At 35.1% G+C, this 15568-nt stretch overlaps 1 long non-coding RNA gene and 1 other non-coding gene across 2 annotated transcripts; both read left to right on the forward strand.

The window, feature by feature from the left end:
• The first annotated feature begins 3341 nt into the window (after nucleotides 1–3341).
• Nucleotides 3342–3448, forward strand: LOC128284914 (small nucleolar RNA R71). Its single transcript, XR_008275333.1, has one exon. It is a non-coding gene; the product is annotated as a small nucleolar RNA R71 (small nucleolar RNA).
• Nucleotides 3449–12970: 9522 nt separating this feature from the next.
• LOC128283767 (uncharacterized) lies at nucleotides 12971–15101 on the forward strand. The gene is made up of 2 exons (XR_008274178.1): nucleotides 12971–13535; nucleotides 14746–15101. It is a non-coding gene; the product is annotated as an uncharacterized LOC128283767 (long non-coding RNA).
• The last annotated feature ends 467 nt before the right edge of the window (nucleotides 15102–15568 follow it).

A 15568-nucleotide genomic window follows, 5' to 3' on the forward strand; every position in this document is an offset into this window, starting at 1 on the left:
TCAGAGTTAAATATAGCAAAAATTTTTTCTTCAAGGAACGATTCATTTATCTCATATTCATCAAGCTCCTTAAGATGTAGGTTTTCTAATCTGGACAGATGATCTGCTGCAAGATTTTCTGCTCCCTTTTTATCTTAAATTTCTAAATCGAATTCTTGCAATAATAATATTCATCTTATTAGTCGAGGTTTTGCATCTGATTTAGAAAGGATATATCGAAGAGCTGAATGATCAGTGTATACAAAAACTTTAGATAATATTAAATATGGTCTAAATTTATCGAATGCAAAAACTATAGCCGATAATTCTTTTTTAGTCGTCGTATAGTTTTCTTGTGCGTCATCGTGGGTTCGCTGTCCAAACCTACAGCAAAATCACTCGCATCACACATTAGTTCAAAGGGTAAATTCCAATCAGGTGCAACTACAATCGGAGCATTAATTAATTTATCTTTCAGAGTGTTAAATGCTTCTAAACATTCCTGATTGAAATCGAATGGCACATCCTTTTCTATTAAATTCGTTAAAGGATTAGCTATTTTAGAAAAATCCTTAATAAATCTTCTATAAAATCCAGCATGTCCTAAGAAGTTTCGAATAGCCTTAACTGTACTAGGGGGAGGTGATTTCTCAATAGTTTCAATTTTCGCTTTGTCAACCTCGATCCCTTTACTAGAAATTTTGTGGCCTAACACAATCCCTTTACGAACCATGAAATGACATTTTTCTCAATTTAGTGGATTCGTTTCCTCACATCTCATTAGGACTCGTTTTAAATTTTTAAGGCAAAGATGGAAAAAGTCTTCGAATATCGAGAAGTCATCCATAAATACCTTCATAATGTCTTCTACGAGTTCATCAAAAATGGCCAACATGCATCGTTGAAAAGTGGCAGGAGCATTACATAATCCAAAAGGCATTCGTCAATAAGCAAACATACCATATGGACATGTAAATGTCATTTTCTCTTGGTCCTCAGAAGCTATTGGAATTTGGAAGTAACCAGAGAATCCATCTAGGAAGCAATAATACATATGCTTAGATAATCTTTCTAACATCTGATCAATGAATGGTAAAGGAAAGTGATCTTTTCTCGTGGCATCGTTCAACTTCCTATAGTCAATGAAAACTCTCCATCCCGTGACTATGCGTGTTGGGATCAATTCATTCTTCTCATTAGCCACAACAGTCATGCCTCCTTTCTTAGGGACAACCTGCACAAGACTTACCCAAGAACTGTTAGAAATAAGATAAATAACTCCAGCATCTAGAATTTTAATTACCTCAGCTTTTACGACTTCTTTCATGTTAGGATTCAGTCATCTTTGAGCTTGCACACAAGGTTTATATTCATCTTCTATTAAAATTTTATGTGTGCAAAAAGGACTGATCCTTCTTATGTCAGAAATCTTCTAGGCTATAGCTCTTTTATGCTCTTTTAATACTTGAAGTAACTCGTCCTTTTCGGTTGGCTATAAATCTAAAGCAATAATCACTAGTAATATGGAATTATTTCCACGAAACGCATATTCTAGGTGATTTGGTAGTTACTTTAATTCCAATTTAGGAGATTCTTCAACAAAGGGTTTTAATTTCAATTCATTGTTTACCTCAATACCCTCATAATTCTTCTATCGCAGTGAAGACTCATTAGAATTTAATTCAGATTTTTGTCTTACCTAACACAAAATCATCGTCATTTACCTCATCTCCTTGTGCAGGACACAGTTCCAACGTGTCCTTATGAACGATTTCCTGTAATGAATCTTGAGTAGCATGATCAATAGAATCAATAAAATAATAAGAGTCATCTTGTTCTCTAGAAAATCTCGTGGCATCATAAATTTTAAAAATAATCTCTTCGTCACCTACCCTAAGTACAAGTTTATCGTTACCTACATCAATAATAGCCCTAGAAGTGGCTAAAAATGGGTGACCTAAAATTAAAGGCACCTCAACATCCTCATCCATGTCAAGCACAACAAAATCTACAGGAAATATAAATTTATCTACTTTTACTAGTATATCTTCAATACTACCTCTAGGATATTTAATAGATCTATCAGCCAGTTGAATACTTATCCTAATAGGTTTTGGTTCCCCAAGGCCAAGTTGCTTGAACATTTTGTAAGGCATCAAATTAATGTTAGCGCCTAAATCAGCTAGTGCCTTCTCAACGTTTAAACTACCAACTAAACAGGGAATAGTGAAACTTCCTGGATCTTTCAGTTTGGTTGGCAGTTTATTTTAGAGTATGGCCGAGCACTTCTCGTTGAGTTCTACTGTAGACAACTCTTCAGACTTCCTTTTATTTGTTAGAAGCTCCTTCAAAAATTTTGTATATGTAGGCATCTGCGAGATAGCTTCAACAAAAGGTAAGTTAATATGCAACTGTTTAAAAAGTTCAAGAAATTTACCGAATTGTGCATCCATGCGGTCTTTCTTCAACTTTGCTGGATATGGGATTGGTGGTTTATATTCCCTCAGCATCGGTTTTTCACTGATTTCGGGTCTTACCTTATCATCCTCTTTCCTACCAGCTTCTTGTAGCAGCTTCTTTTCAGATTCAGTTAACACTTTCTTACTCCTTAAGATAACTGCTTTCAAATGTTCTTTTAGGTTGGCTTCAGTGTTACTAGGCAGGCTCCCTTGTGGTCTCTCTAAAATCATCTTAGTCAGCTGTCCTATTTGATTCTCGAGCCCTTGAATCGATGCTTGTTGATTTTTAAGTGTAGTTTCATTATTCTGAAAATGGGTTTTCGCCACTGAAATAAACTTCGTCATCATCTCTTTAAGGTTCAGCTTTTTCTCTTACTGGTAAGGTTGTTGTTGGAAGCCTGGAGGGGGTGGTGGTCTTTGATTTCCTTGGCCTCCCCATGAGAAGTTTGGGTGGTTTCGCCAACTTGCATTGTACTTGTTGCTATAAGGATTATTTTAAGGGCGAGGATTATTACCCATATAATTTATTTACTCGTTTACCAAGTTGGAGCCTAAAGGAAAATATTCTGATATTCTGAATTGTCCATTCCACCTCCACTCGTGTCATACTGCATCACTAGATATACCTGCGTAGAACCACATAGACCGTCAATCTTTTTATTCAAGAGTTCTACTTGGTTTGATAACATGGTGACTGCATCTAGGTTGAAAACACCGGCTGATTTTGTTGGCTTTGTTCTCATAACTTGCCACTGATAATTATTCAGTGACATCTCTTCAATGAACTTATAAGCCTCCTCAGGTGTTTTATTATTTATGGTTCCACCGGCCGCTGCATCGATCATCTGTCTAGTTGAGGGGTTCAAACCATTGTGGAAAGTTTGAACCTATAGCCATAAAGGTAACCCATGGTAAGGGCACCTTCTCAATAAATCCTTGTATCTCTCCCATGCATAATATAGTATTTCTAAATCTATCTACACAAAAGAAGAGATATCATTCCTCAATTTAGTCATTTTAGCCGGCGAAAAATATTTAAGTAAAAATTTTTCGGTCATTTGCTCCCAAGTAGTGATTGACCTTCGTGGAAACAAGTTCAACCACTATTTAGCCTTATTCCTTGATGAAAAGGGAAACAACTGAAGGTGAATGGCATCGTCAGAAACGCCATTTATTTTAAACGTATTGCAGAATTCCAAAAGGTTTGCTAAATGCATATTGGGGTCCTCGTCCTACAAACCATCAAACTGAACAAACTGTTGTATCATTTGAATAGTGTTAGGTTTCAGTTCAAAATCATTTGTAGCAACAACAGGTCGAACAATACTCGATCCAGTTTCTGTTAAAGTAGGCTTAGCATAATCATACATAGTACGAGGAGCAGGATTCTGATTAACAAGATTTACGGCAACTACAGAAGGTAGTAGATTATTCTGATTATTGGTCATCTCTTCAATAAAATCTGTAACGTCCTCTTGCTCTTCCTCTATGTATTGTAGACTTCACCTTATTTCTCTTCGGTTTCTGTGAGCTGTACTCTTTATTTCACTATCGAAAAGCAAAGGTCCTGATGGGTTCCTTCTAGTCATAAACTAGAAACACCTGCCAGAAGCAATTAGAAAAGAAAAATTAAGCTAAAAACAAAAAGTAAATTGCAATAAAAGTAAAATTGGCTAAAGTAATAAAAATCAAGCGTTCCTAATATCTTAGTCCTCGGAAATAGCACCAAAAACTTGATGGTCACTAAACTGACTAAAAATTTGACTAAGGAAAGCGCACCTATCGAACAGTAGTATAGTTATGGTGAGACCGAAAATATAGTATCCACAAGGACTAAAACTACTAGTAATTACTATCTTTTTATTATCTAGCCTAAGAATTAAAGGTATGTTTTTAAACTAAAATTAACTATTTAATTAACTAAGAACACGACAGAAATAAAAGTTGGAAAATACTTTTGGAAAACCGATGGAGAAGAAAATACCCAAGGAAGAATCCACCTAGACTTCACTTACTATCTGAACTAGATGATTTATTCACTTAACTTAATCCATAGAAATCCTTAGTTTATGTTAATATCTCTCTCGAGATTAAAAACAACTGACTCTAGGTTAATTAATTGAAATCTCTTTCTAATTAAAACCCCTATTGTCGCATTAACTCGATCTATAGATTCCCTTATTAGATTTGACTCTAATTTGGCATATTTACGTCATCCTACGTCTAGGATTGCATTCAAATTTGCCTAATTATGCTAGATCTACTTTTAAACATGGACTTTTTCTTCATTGAATAAGCACATCAGACTTGAATTAATATCCTGAAATATTAAAGTAAGAATTAAGAACACATAATTAAGAATAAAAACAAGTATTTATCATATAATTCAAATAGTAATAAGATCTATCTTAGGTTTCATCTCCCTTAGGTATTTAGGGAGTTTAGTTCATAGTGATGGGGGAAAACATCTCAAAATTGGGAAAACAATGAAACATAAAGAAACCCAAAAAACTTCTAAGGAAATTGAATGGAGATCTTCAGTCTTGAAGTAGATCCTGCTTCCGAGCTGATTCCGATGGCTGTCTTCGAATATTCTCTGTCTTCTACTTTGTGTCTCCCTTTGATCCTCTTCTAGGTTGTTTATATAGACTTTGGAATGCCCAAAATAGCCCAAAATTACCCTTTTTTTGAGTAGAATTAAAATAGTTCTCGATAGGGACACGACCGTGTGCCACGCCCGTGTGAAGGTGCTTAGGCCGTGTGCAATTCTGACGTGGTTTAATGTCGACACGGCCATGACACACAGGAGTGTGGCCATCCCATGTGACACACATGAGCATATGGATTACCCGTGTGGAAGTGTCTGGGCACTGTGTAGCACTGAAATAAACCTATTTGGTCCGTTTTTGGCCATTTTCTTACACTTTTCACTTTCTTATGCTTATCTGGATATAAGACATGAAATTAAAGGATTAGGGGAATCAAATTCAGTAAATCTTATGATAATTCATCCAAAAATATACCAAGCACGGGATTAAAATATATTACTTTGAGGTTTATCACCTACGAGGCCGAAAACATGCTTTAGAAGTGGTTCGGAACTAAACCGATAACTTAGAAAACTTTCACGAAACTTTGAAAATTTTTCTCAAAACAGAGGACACACGCCCATGTGGGTAGGCCGTGTGAAAATAGGGCATACATACTGACTTGTATCACGCGGCCCAGGACATGCCCGTGTCCCAGGCCGTGTGAAAACTGGAGGGTATACTAACTTATGCAACATTGCCAAGTCACATGCCCGTGTGTTAGGGCGTGTGCCAATTAGAGGGTATATTAACTTATACCACACGGCCAGTCACACACCCGTGTGGAGCATACTGACTTCAATTCAATTTTAACACCAAGAGACACATGGCTGTGTACCATGACCGTGTGTCACACGCGGCTGAGACACACGCCCGTGTCTCTGCCCGTGTGGACAAAAATAGGTCATTTACCAAGCTATTTTTCCACCCATTTTGCACATGCCTATACAAGATAAATTGGTACCATTTTAAAACACAAACATGCAGCGAAAACTCATCAACCAATACACAATCATACTATATCCATTTCAACCAATTCAATACTCAATTCAATGCCATTTACCTATTCAAATACCTTTTAATTCAACTTGCCTTAATATACATAATTCACATATATATTTCATTTAGTTAAACTATTCCAAACATGCATTATTAATTCAACATCATTTACTCAATATAAGTCAATTACCAAACTCAAAACAAAGCCATTTACACATCTTTATATATTAACATATTCATCATCACAAGCCAACTAAAATGGCCTAATTACATGTTCATCAACCATACCAAAATGAAACAAGCCTATACATGCCATATACCATATATACACACTTTAAAAGCACCAAAATAGATGTCCGATAGTGCGATGAAGTCTCTAACGATTCCCGGTTCTGAGCTAGCTTCGATATATTATAAAATATAGAAGAAAATAACAAAGTAAGCTATAAAGCTTAGTAAGTTCGTATAATTGAACTTAAATGTGTATCTATTTATTTGATGGATGAAATTGAGATAGTAGTTATTCTAATAGATAGATATGAAGATGTTAAATTTAATGTACGGTTTAACTAAACGAGATGCTGAATAAGACCATAGCTGGGCTATGGAAAATCAGATAATAAGACCATAACTGGGTTATGGTGTGAATATAAGACCACGGCGGGGCCTTGTCTAAGACCATAGTTGGATTATGGCATCAGAAAATCAAAGTATTTGTATCGTAAGCATTTATAAGTCGGAGGCAGACGGCCTATTCACACGGGCGTGTGACCCCTGTATGACTGAAATTTTTCTAAGTTTCTAAAAATTTTCATATGTTATCGGTTTAGTCCTGAACCACTTCTAAAGCATGTTTCAGGCCTTGTAGGCCCTTATAAGGGACAATGTGATTGTGTTGAATGATTTACGAGAGTGATTTTTAGTGATGCGTCATTGAACGGTTTGGGTTGTATTTTCATGCAAGAAGGCAAAGTGATAGCTTATGCTTCCAGACAATTGAAGCCGCATGAAAAGAATTATCCAACACATGATTTGAAGTTGGCCGCTATTGTTTTCGCATGGAAAATTTAGTGACATCATTTATTAGGTGAGAAATGTCATATTTTTACCGACCATAAGAGCTTAAAGTATCTAATGTTTCAGAAAGATTTGAATTTGCCACAATTAAGATGGCTCGAGTTGTTGAAAGACTATGAATTAGTGATTGATTATCATCTGGGGAAAGTTGATGTAGTCGCAGATGCTTTGAGTAGAAAATATTTATTCGCTTTACGGGCAATGAACACACAGTTAACCTTATATGATGACGGTTAGATTTTAGATGAGTTAAAAGTAATGTAATAGCCCGATTTTGGGTCTAGTCGGAACAGTGGTTTCGGGACCACAAACCCGACGAGAAAAAAAAATTATTTTTATTATATTTTTATAGTCTATAAATTTATGAAAATATTTCGTAAAAATTTCATTCGAAAATTTTGACGTTTGAGCACTCAATTTAGTCAAAAGGACTAAATTGTAAAAAGTGCAAAAGTTGAGTTCTTTATATATGAGGTGCCTAATTGTTATGAGTTTTAAATTGAAAGTCCTTATGTGACAATTATTCCTTTAATAAGTTAGTGAATGGATATTTGTTTGGTATTTTTGAAATTTGGTTGAAATAAAAAGGGTAATTTTGTAAATTAATTAAAATAACCTAATAAGACAAATGATAAAAGCTATCATTTTTTTTCATTCTTTCTTCTTCAACCGTGGGAAAGAACAGAAAATAGGAGCCATGGATGAGCTCCATTCGGCCAAGCTTTTATGGCTTATATAGATGATGAAAATTGAGACTTGGACCTAGAACGGAAAGAAATCGATTTATGGACGAGTATGTCCTTTTCACATTTGTGGTATCGAGATAAGTTCGTATGTAAACAATACCATGCTATACATGTATTTAAATGTTATCATTACATTAATTGTACAGATATTAATGTGTATGTAATTAATAGAAATATGATAAGACAAAGCCTTAATAGACGAGGAAAAATCCCGTTTGAACCTTAGGAATAGAATAGGATACGAGTGACATGTCACTAGGAATTATGAGTCTAGATGACTAGCTCGAGAGTGAGCATTGAAATGTCATGAAATATGAGGTAGCTTTAGCTACAATTGAGGCACTTATGTGCAAAGGCTTTTCCGAGTATCTAATTAGTATTCCAAGTGTTCAACGGGCAATCCAAGGAAAGAGTTGATGATGGTCTCAATGAGGTAAGTCATTGGTGAGTATGCACTCGAGTTATGTTACGAGTTGTGCAAGTATGTAAACTAATCCTATGAGAATGCCTTGATATGTGATGATCTATGATGCATAATATGTGTTCTTACCATGATGGATAAAATGGTGTTGTATTAATATTATGAACAATGATCATGAATGAGTAATTTAGCCTTGACAGATTTGAGTTACTGCAGTAGTGTAACTTTGAAAATACACTAAAAATAGTGGAAAATGAGTTAGAGGCAGAATAAAATATGGGATTAAAGATTAATGAGTCTATTTTCACATGAAAGAAACAGAGGAAGAAAAGAATTCCATATTGTTTGATATTTGAATTCTTGTGAAACAGGGTCTGGATGAATTCGAGATCCCCTGTTCTAACTTTAGAAATTCACCAAAAATTGTAAAAAATTATTAAGAGTTATACCTTACATGAATGGATTTCTTATTGAGTCTATTTTTATGGGAAATAAACGGCATGGTCGTTGGAATTTTGTACAGGGAGAAATTCGGTTTGTAGTGCACAGGGGTCAGAGTGGTCATACCCTAAAACAGGGGAGACTTTAACTAATAAACTGTACTATTTGGCTTAACCAAAAATTCTGGAAATTTTATGGAAGAAAGGAAAATAAGTCTAGTTTCAGGTAAAATTAACGGAACTTAATTCAGAGTTTCGTAGCTCCAGATATAAATAATTTAGTGACCATTGCTCAGAAAGACAGCTTGTAGTGAACTTGAAAATATGTTGTAAACATTGATAAAACAAGTTAATGAGTTGCTTATTGTTTTCATATGAACTTACTAAGCGAAAGCTTACCCCCCTTCTTTCCCATGTTTTCTAGAGTTTCCAGGTTAGCTCGGGTTGGAGGCCGTCAGAGATATTATCACCCTATCGAGTTAACGTTATCAAGTAAGTAAACTCAAGTGATTCGAGTCTATGGCATGTATAGGGTTTTAATGTGAGTATGTAATATTATGATTTAGCCAAAGGCATTGGCTTGTTATTAAGGTAGTATTAGTCATGTAAATTGGCCTATGTCGGCTAATGACATTATGGGCCCATATGATTATTCTTATGCATGTATGTTATTATCTCTTGTGATGTGGCTTACAACATGTATACCTAGAGATTGAATTGAGATTCATTGATGAGCTAGTAACTAATGCAGGATTAAGTGATTGGTAAATAGTTAATAATGCTTCATGAATGGTTTGTGATGTAATGATAGTTATGTCTAGTATGTGGTAATGATATGGGCAAATTCTATAATATTTATTGCATAAGAAAATAACTTGAGCATAACATGTTTGTAGATGTTTAAGAGCTCATTTATGCCACGTTGTATGTTATTAGATAAGTATGTATCTATGCATGTGGTGTGAGAGTGACAAAAGGCTTGATAATTAGCCTATTTCTGGCCACACGGTTTGAGCACATGGGCGTGTGAAGCCTTAACGCAAGAGATTTTTCTAAGTTTTCATGAGTTCTCGATTGGGTCCCGAACCGCCTGAATGCATGTATTGGGCCTCGTAAGCTCGCATAAGGGATGATTGCATGTGAAAAGAAAAGTTTTTAATTATTTGAGATTTCATGGCCCTGTTTAGTATGGAAGTGTTAGTAAAAGTCAGGTAGCACCTCGAACCCCGTCCCGGCGTCGGATGAGGTCGAGGGGTGTTACATTTTGTGGTATCAGAGCATGGTTTAGTAAGTTCTCGGACTAACCTAGCGTAAGAGAGTCTAGTTATACATGCCATAGTATTACTCGTGATAGTGTGATATCTCTCGGCCTTAACAAAACTGTTGATTAAGACAGGAATGAGTTCCAACCGAGCAAATCTTGATAGAGATAAGAGTAAAGTTGAGATTATTGAATCATGCTTATGATATGCTGAAAATTTGGAAAGGTATGAAAAGAAATCCATGATTTTTTTTATATGAACTAGTTTTCATTGTGTGATGCTCTTGAGATAAAGAATGTGAAATAGTGGAGTAAAACACAGTTAAGTTGTGAAAAGCGCTTTTATGCATGTTAGTATTCATACGATGTTAAATGTCCAACTTGATTTGGTCAAGTGTTTAGGAAAAGAAAGAAATTTGCTTGAAATGACAGAATGTATGTATGAATGCTTTTATTGCATGATTAATAATCAGTATATACATGAGGTTGACATTTATGTCTAGATTGATGAAGTCAATATGCAATAATGTTATGCTTTATAATCTCAGTTACAGAATCATAAATGTCACAATAGCATGAAAGTTGTAATGAAAGATCAAATTGGGTGGAACGCAGGGAATGAGTACGATCGTTCACTAATGAATTGACGGAAAAGACTATGGTTGGACCATGGCAATACATGAGATTTGTGTGCCAGTGTAAGACCATGTATGAGACATCGCATTGGCATTAAGACGAGGGCTAGTGTAAGACATGTCTAGGACATACATCAGCCACAGTATGAGAGCCAGTGTAAGACATGTCTGGGACATGCATCGGCCTCGAGATGATAGCCAGTGTCAGACATGTCTGGGACATGCGTCGGCTACGAGATGTGCTAGTGTAAGACATGTTTGGGACATGCGTCAGCACGGTTACATGTGTCAGTGTAAGACCTGCGGGACACGGATCGACACGTATGGATGAGAGCTAGTACAAGACCATAGTTGAACTATGGCATCAAGTAAGCGATGTACTCAAAACCATAAGACGTTCTCCAATTTGATAAATATTGGCAAGTGATTAAGACTAAATATGGGAATTTGATAAAACATTAAGGGTAATTCGAGAAAAAGAAATGAAAGTTTGAGTTATGATAAATTCACTTATGTTTAGCTAATATTCGCATGAAATAAAGTTACATGTATTACTGAGATATGTGAAAATGTGTTTATAACAAGTTGGAAATTTGAAATGTTTGAATCAATATGCGTAAAGCTATGTTGTTGTTGAATATGTATTTGCTTGAGAGTCAAAAGTTTAGAGGCTTTACAATCTTCGCCCCTTACCAGAATAGATTTATACGATGAGATTCTCGAGAGATATGTTGCATAAGCTTGCAAAAGTGAAACTGAAGAGTACAAAAATGGAATAGTATGAGATTAGCGAAGACAGAATTAGTTAGAGGAATAATGTCGGACTTGCACAGATGTCTGAGTATGACGAATTCAATTAAACAAAAGTGATGGCTATCTTTCTCTTCTGAGTATTCTATGTTTTCCTCTATTCTGGGGAATACTTATGGTTATCCCTTTCGAGTGGGAATTCTACCGTGTGAGGATCTTTGAGACTGTGATATTAGATGAAAAGTTCTATTGGTCCAGTTAGTTATGATCTACATTTCCCCATCTCTTCAGATTTCTATTCTGATATATTGGAATGAAGTTGACAGTAAAAATCTATGTAAGATTATTCTGATGTTCTATTGATTTTGGTTTATATATGCGAGAATTATATTATCTCTATTATGAGAAATTCTAAAGCATATGCACATGAGTTTCCTTCTGGTTTTCTCTGAGGATTTTTGGATCATCTTTATTATTTTCTTTTGGATTATATTCTCAGATTTCTGGTATAGTCTTTATATCTTGGAATTTCTTATATTAGCTTTTCTATCGTTCTTGTTTCGAGAATTATCAAGCTTGGTTTATCTTTACGAGTAATCTTTGACTTGCGATATTAGAATCTGTTATGATTAAGCTTCTGGCTCGACCATAGAAGTGTGGGGATTTCAGTGTCGAGATTTCTTTAAAATCTCTGGGGTAAAGAATGGTTATTCTGCAAAAGTAAATCTGAATTATGTGCATTTAAGTTTATTCTCGGTTCGAGAATACCGAATACGTGTTCTTTGGTAAGTAGTCGACACAATCGAAATGATGGGGTTTTATTCTTGAAAGTATGTTATGGAAACATATTAGTTGGATTTCTCTTGTTCGAGAGATGTTATAAGTATAGTTATCCCGATTAATAAAAAGACCACATCTATGAAGTTGGAATCATTTGATTCATGTTAGTAAAGTTTCTAAACAGTTGATGATCGAGTATAGAAATGTGGCTATAAGTGGTAAATTAAACAAGTACAAGACATGATTCGACTTTTAATTTGGAATTGCAGGAGGATTTGATTTCGGTTTCTATTACTATAAATTGAGTAAGATTTCAAGATCGAGAAACTCGGGTATCTGAGAATTGAGTACAGAGTTTACAGCAGTATCTTGTTTATTCGTTCAAATGATGTCGAAGGGTAAAGCCGAATATCAAATGTATTCGAGATTATTATTGTCGATGATGACATGGGAAGAAAATGATAAAGGATGTTATGAATTTCAGATCGGGATGTCTCTCATTTCCGTGAAAAGGAGAGATGCAAGTTGAATTGTGAAAGATTGATGATGGAAGTCTGCATGATTATTTTAGTATGTACAGATATATTATTCAACCGATGTGACTGAGTTGTATGTTTCTAAGTTTATAGTTCCAAGAATGTCGGTCCAAAGTGTTTCAAATTGAGCTCGAGGTTTATACCTCAACTATGGAAAAGCTATAGGAAATCTTAAGTATGAGCTTGTGTGGAATTGTTTTGTAAGTTGTGAGAAAAAGATATAAGTGACTCGTGAAAGTAGAGAACAACTTTTTCTGGTAAGATTTTCGGGGACGAAAATCCCTAAAGGGGGGAAGAAATGTAATAGCCCGATTTTGGGTCTAGTCGGAACAGTGGTTTCGGGACCACAAACCCGACGAGAAAAAAAAATTTATTTTTATTATATTTTTATAGTCTATAAATTTATGAAAATATTTCGTAAAAATTTCATTCGAAAATTTTGACGTTTGAGCACTCAATTTAGTCAAAAGGACTAAATTGTAAAAAGTGCAAAAGTTGAGTTCTTTATATATGAGGTGCCTAATTGTTATGAGTTTTAAATTGAAAGTCCTTATGTGACAATTATTCCTTTAATAAGTTAGTGAATGGATGTTTGTTTGGTATTTTTGAAATTTGGTTGAAATAAAAAGGGTAATTTTGTAAATTAATTAAAATAACCTAATAAGACAAATGATAAAAGCTATCATTTTTTTTCATTCTTTCTTCTTCAACCGTGGGAAAGAACAGAAAATAGCAGCCATGGATGAGCTCCATTCGGCCAAGCTTTTATGGCTTATATAGATGATGAAAATTGAGACTTGGACCTAGAACGGAAAGAAATCGATTTATGGACGAGTATGTCCTTTTCACATTTGTGGTATCGAGGTAAGTTCGTATGTAAACAATACCATGCTATACATGTATTTAAATGTTATCATTACATGAATTGTACAGATATTAATGTGTATGTAATTAATAGAAATATGATAAGACAAAGCCTTAATAGACGAGGAAAAATCCCGTTTGAACCTTAGGAATAGAATAGGATACGAGTGACATGTCACTAGGAATTATGAGTCTAGATGACTAGCTCGAGAGTGAGCATTGAAATGTCATGAGATATGAGGTAGCTTTAGCTACAATTGAGGCACTTATGTGCAAAGGCTTTTCCGAGTATCTAATTAGTATTCCAAGTGTTCAACGGGCAATCCAAGGAAAGAGTTGATGATGGTCTCAATGAGGTAAGTCATTGGTGAGTATGCACTCGAGTTATGTTACGAGTTGTGCAAGTATGTAAACTAATCCTATGAGAATGCCTTGATATGTGATGATCTATGATGCATAATATGTGTTCTTACCATGATGGATAAAATGGTGTTGTATTAATATTATGAACAATGATCATGAATGAGTAATTTAGCCTTGACAGATTTCAGTTACTGCAGTAGTGTAACTTTGAAAATACACTAAAAATAGTGGAAAATGAGTTAGAGGCAGAATAAAATATGGGATTAAAGATTAATGAGTCTATTTTCACATGAAAGAAACAGAGGAAGAAAAAGAATTCCATATTGTTTGATATTTGAATTCTTGTGAAACAGGGTCTGGATGAATTCGAGATCCCCTGTTCTAACTTTAGAAATTCACCAAAAATTGTAAAAAATTTATTAAGAGTTATACCTTACATGAATGGATTTCTTATTGAGTCTATTTTTATGGGAAATAAACGGCATGGTCGTTGGAATTTTGTACAGGGAGAAATTCGGTTTGTAGTGCACAGGGGTCAGAGTGGTCATACCCTAAAACAGGGGAGACTTTAACTAATAAACTGTACTATTTGGCTTAACCAAAAATTCTGGAAATTTTATGGAAGAAAGGAAAATAAGTCTAGTTTCAGGTAAAATTAACGGAACTTAATTCAGAGTTTCGTAGCTCCAGATATAAATAATTTAGTGACCGTTGCTCAGAAAGACAGCTTGTAGTGAACTTGAAAATATGTTGTAAACATTGATAAAACAAGTTAATGAGTTGCTTATTGTTTTCATATGAACTTACTAAGCGAAAGCTTACCCCCCTTCTTTCCCATGTTTTCTAGAGTTTCCAGGTTAGCCCGGGTTGGAGGCCGTCAGAGATATTATCACCCTATCGAGTTAACGTTATCGGAGTAAGTAAACTCAAGTGATTCGAGTCTATGGCATGTATAGGGTTTTAATGTGCGTATGTAATATTATGATTTAGCCAAAGGCATTGGCTTGTTATTAAGGTAGTATTAGTCATGTAAATTGGCCTATGTCGGCTAATGACATTATGGGCCCATATGATTATTCTTATGCATGTATGTTATTATCTCTTGTGATGTGGCTTACAACATGTATACCTAGAGATTGAATTGAGATTCATTGATGAGCTAGTAACTAATGCAGGATTAAGTGATTGGTAAATAGTTAATAATGCTTCATGAATGGTTTGTGATGTAATGATAGTTATGTCTAGTATGTGGTAATGATATGGGCAAATTCTATAATATTTATTGCATAAGAAAATAACTTGAGCATAACATGTTTGTAGATGTTTAAGAGCTCATTTATGCCACGTTGTATGTTATTGGATAAGTATGTATCTATGCATGTGGTGTGAGAGTGACAAAAGGCTTGATAATTAGCCTATTTCGCCACACGGTTTGAGCACATGGGCGTGAAGCCTTAACGCAAGAGATTTTTCTAAGTTTTCATGAGTTCTCGATTGGGTCCTGAACATACTGAATGCATGTATTGGTCCTCGTAAGCTCGCATAAGGGACAGATTGCATGTGAAAAGAAAAGTTTTTAATTATTTGAGATTTCATGGCCCTGTTTAGTATGGAAGTGTTAGTAAAAGTCAGGTAGCACCTCGAACCCCGTCCCGGCGTCGGATGAGGGC

Source organism: Gossypium arboreum, chromosome 11 (assembly GCF_025698485.1).
Source record: "Gossypium arboreum isolate Shixiya-1 chromosome 11, ASM2569848v2, whole genome shotgun sequence".
NCBI lineage: Eukaryota > Viridiplantae > Streptophyta > Magnoliopsida > Malvales > Malvaceae > Gossypium > Gossypium arboreum.